A 5,000-nucleotide genomic window follows, 5' to 3' on the forward strand; every position below is an offset into this window, starting at 1 on the left:
ACCAGTCTTTGTTCTTCTTTGTAACAAACCCGAGGACTTCTTCAGAAGTCTGCAGAATGACAATCTTCAGGTGTTCCCAAAGCGTTTTAGGGGAGGGGTCTGTGGGGCAGCTTGAATCAGCAAGCCTTGACTCCAAGCCTGCTGGAAGTCATCTTTCACTTTAGTCGACTGAAGTCTGCCGACCTGGAGCTTCCATCTCAGAGGGCCTCCTTTCTTTGGTTTGGGTTTAAAGTGAAGTGGGAGTTTGCAGCACACAAGGCGATGATTAGTGTGACATTCCGCGCTGGGCATCACTCTGGTGTGCAAGACGTCCTTGCAGTCTCGCTGGCGCACTACAACATAGTCGACAAGGTGCCAGTATTTGGACCGGAGATGCATCCATGTTGTTTTCAGGCTGTCTTTTTGCTGGAAGATGGTGTTTGTGATGGTGAGTTGCTGCTCTGCACAGAACTCCAACAGCAAGCGACCGTTGTCATTGCAGTTATCAACACCATGTTTCCCAAGGACTCCTTTCCAAGCTCCAGAATCTTTGCACACCCTGGCGTTGAAGTCACCAAGGATTATGACTTTGTCGTCTGCAGGGGTGCTTTGAAGGAGGCGACGGAGATCAGAATAAAACTTGTCCTTTTTCTGCAGGCTCTACTTGAAGAGTCGGAGAGTACACACTGACCAGCGTGATGTACTGTTGGTTTCTGAGAGGGAGGCGCATGGAGATGATGCGGTCAGAATGACCCGTTGGCAGGTTTTCAAGCTTGGAAGCGATGGAGTTTCTGACCATGAAGCAAACGCCTGAAAGGCGTCTCTCTGTGGCTTGTTTGCCTGACCAACTGAGGGTGTATCCGGCACCGTGTTCAAGGAGGCTGCCTACCTCTGGGAAGCGGACTTCACTAAGAGCTGCGATGTCGATATCGAGTCGTGACAGCTCATGTGCAATTAGAGCAGAGCGGCGTACCGGACAGTGGCTGTCATCTGCGTCAAGCATGGTCCTGATGTTCCAAGCTGTTCCATATGTACTGTATGTATATATGTGTGTGTATATATATATATATATATATATATATATATATATATATATATATATATATATATATATATATATATATATTGTTACGGCTGTGGAAATTCGCAGAACACCATATAGGTCCTGAGTTCAATTATGCCGCTAAGTCCGTGTTCAGTTAGATTTCCCCACCGTTGTTTAATGGAAATTATCCGTGTGGACAGGGCTGTGATCTTTGAGTTAGCCGTTTTTCTTTACTATCGTTATTTTGGACCAACCACAACACCAGCCACCAACCACCTTCTCCACCACGCTACCCACCAACCACTTTCTCCACCACGCCACAATGCCAACCACCTTCTCCACGCCACCCACCACGTCAACCACCAACCACCCTCTCCACACCGCCTTCATAACAACAACATCTCCCCACCATCTCCTAAACCGCATCTCCCCCACCCGAATAACATCGTCTCACCTTCAACTCCGCAAATGCCGCCATCTTTGAGCCAGCCACGGCGAGTTCCCAGCGAACAGCGTCACTGCAAACAGACGCGGGGGTTTCTTTGTTGGCGCCAGCGAAGGTGATCTCGCGCACGTCCGCTCTCCGAGCAAGTTTGGGTGATCTCGCGCACGTCCGCTGTGTGGAAGCTTCACCTCGGAATTCGGATCACAGGAGAAAAAGGGGCGGGGCCTGTGGGGGTCGAAGGTCGAACAGCGGAGGTCAGATCTCGTCTCTCGAGCCCTATAAAAGGCCGCGCAGAGTGCCAGTTCAGTGAGTCGAGAGTCGGTCGGTGGAGTCAGTAGGGAGAACACAGGGGGGACGAAGTCCAGGAGAGCGGAGGACACGCGAGACGGAGAGCGTGGCTGAGCCTGCTGTTCTGCGCAGACCTGCGCGTTTGTGTGGAGAGAGCCAGAGTGAGCTCGCCAGCCAGCACCAAACAAACAGTCTGAGGTGATCGGGCTTCAGGACAGTCCGAGCATCGCTGAGGAACGGACGGGTTCTTTCAAAGACCATCAACTTTGGAAGAGCATCAAAACCCGTTCGTTCCTCTCAATGCGTCGCCGGCTGAGGCCCGAATCACCTAACCGCTTGGCAAGGCCTGGGCGCAACCGTGGTTACGCTAGCTGCCGTGGGGAAGGAGCGTCGCGGGTCACCCCATTGAGGCACCACGAGGGTGGAGGTAACCTGCAAAGGTCTCGTGGAACTCCTTAAGTCCGCCAGGCTCCACGTTATAAAGGCCTACGGGCCCTGTCTGACCCCCTTGTATTTGAGGGGGTCTTTCCTTGCTTTTATTTGCGTGAATGTTGTGGCGCCGTGTCCCGTTAAATAGACATGTATAAGTGCTTGTGAATAATAAATAATAGACGGTTGTAGGGCTTTGTCTTGCTCGCGTCTTGTCCCTTCTCACCAATTCCATTGCTTTTCTGTACACGTGCATGTTGGTGTTTTGCATACCTGACTGCATACGTGTGTGAATAAATGTGTGTGTTTAAATGTTAACCCGTTTGTTGTGTCCTCTTTCCCCATTGAATTGCCATCTTGCCTTCGGAATAACAGCGGGCTTTTTAATAGCCGATAAAAGAATTGGGTAGAGCGAGGTCTCGCGATAATACACCGCTCGGTTATCCCAGAACGGAACGAACCGCTTAAGCGGTTCGTGTCCAAGCAGACCTCGCTGAGGTACAGTCTCTCAGTAGTATGCCCACGCGAACACTTAGGTATATCGATAATTCGGCGATTGACCCTGTCGCACGCGGGTAGAGTGTTGACTAGGCCGTGGTGTGCGCTTGGAGCACACCCGTGACTGGTTTCCGGCGTTGTTCCGGAAGGTCGCGACTGAATTGTCTATCCGGTGGGCGAGACGGCCGCCATTGGCTAAAGCGGCTGTTCGCACGCTGGGCGGGCGGAAAATTCGTAACAATATATATATTATATATATACAGTATATATAATATAAATATACATATATATATATATATATATATATATATATATATATATATATATATATATATATATATATATATATATATACGAATACATACAGTAGACTAGGTGTAAGTCGGCAGCGTGTAACTCGTCACTTCGCCGAAGTCGGCAGCGTCAAAAAGTCCCGAATTTATCTCATGTTAAATCCCTTTGAATAAAGGGTCATCCCTCTCTAAGTCGTCATCTCTAAGTCGTTACTTCGTCTAAGTCGTCAGATGTTGTCCATTCCCACGTAATGGAAACTCAAGTAAATTACCACTCCTAACTCGTCACACGGAACTGCTGCCTCGTGAGAAGCCCGATTTCATTGAATCGTGATGCTCGCTCATTGGTGTACACCGCCAGTGATAGGCTATTTATAACTGCGTACACACGTTGATTGCACTGCAGGCAGGACAATGGCGACTAAGTGTAAGCTTACAACTAAAACCTACCAAGAAAAATACGACATTATCCAGTTTTGCGAGCCAAATCCACTGATGAAGAAAACAGACATAGCTGAGAAGTTGGACATCAAACGATATCTTGAAGAATAAGGGCAAGATATTTGGACATGTGGAGAAGATCGTGAGGCCGGTGGGAAGTGTAAAATGCATGAAATGTGTGTCCTTTGAAGATGTCGATGACGCGCTCATCATCTGGTTTCGGCAAATGTCGGCTCAGCCAAATATTCGGTTTCGGCCGATTCGGCCAAATATTCGGCCAATACTGTCTTTCGGTGGAGGATTGCCCAGCCAACATCATGGAATACAATGACCGGTTTGAATCCTTTCTCATGCACCAGATGCCCAAGAGTTTGAGGCAGTCAAACATAACGGATTACTTCGCGAAGAAGTAAAGGATCGATCGAGCTTAGTGTTGAAGTCCGATCATGGTTTTATATTGGCTTGTTTTGTACATTACCGCACTCACTTACACATAGGCATTGAGTGGTAGTCATCACCACGATGACTGTGTGTCATGTAATTTGTCACCATACCATCACCGATGGTATATGAGTTGTCTTACAGAGTTGTTCATTATCTTTACTTTTGAAAAACTCATTCATGAATTCCATCTTTGCTTGATCACTTTCCAACTCACCAACTCACCCCCACCTATGCCCCGAGGATTGTGTTTTCCTTTTGGTACAATAGCCGGCTCTCACACATACGTGTCCAGGCCACGCGCGACTTCATCCTTAACTCCACAGTCATCATGAATGTTCGCATACGCGTAAGTCGTCACATTTCTAAGTCGTCACTTTTTTCTCGGTCCCAATGGTGACGACTTACGCCTAGTCTACTGCATATACATATTGTTACGGATCTGGAAACCATTTGCATTCAACATACATGTCCCAAAAGTCAGTTATCCCGTTAAGTACATGTGCAGTCAGATCCCTTTCCTTTTGTCTGGTGGGAGAATCAAAAACATGCGTTGCGACTTCTTTTAGTGAGGTAATTAAATCTTTACCATCTAAGACCATCCAACAAACAAATCGACAACACCACTGAACAAGCGCTTCACCCGCACAACCGGCGACTCGCTGTTTCAAGGCAAAATCTTGGTGAAGTATCTTTTTGGGCGAGTCCTCACGTGTGGAGTGGTCGGGCTTCCCGGTATGGCCGAAACCCCAACCAGAAAGGGTGGACCCATGGAAGCCCCATCCAATCGGGGCAAACAATGACGTCAGTTTCACCAAGGCCCCTCCCGCTGAGGAAGGTCCATAAAAGTTACGACGCCATCCTCAGCAGAGAGTTCAGTAGAAAGGAGTCTCGAGAGTTCTGAGGGGGTTCGGTCGTGAGTTCTGAGGGAGTTCGGTCGTGAGTTCTAAGGGGGTTCGGTCGTGAGTTCTGAGGAGTTCTGAGAAGTTCGGTGGAGAGGAGTTTTCACGGTGGTTTGACCAGGAGGAGTTTTCACGGTGGTTGGGTCAGGCAGTTTTTGATCACAGTGGCTGTGAGCTGTCTGGTTCGTTCTTCACGGTGGCTGTTACGGGGAGAGGAGTTCTGTAGACCCCAACTATTC

The sequence above is a fragment of the Eptatretus burgeri genome, chromosome 17 (assembly GCF_056783735.1).
Source record: "Eptatretus burgeri isolate ZD-2024b chromosome 17, Ebu_testis_v1, whole genome shotgun sequence".
Lineage (NCBI taxonomy): Eukaryota > Metazoa > Chordata > Myxini > Myxiniformes > Myxinidae > Eptatretus > Eptatretus burgeri.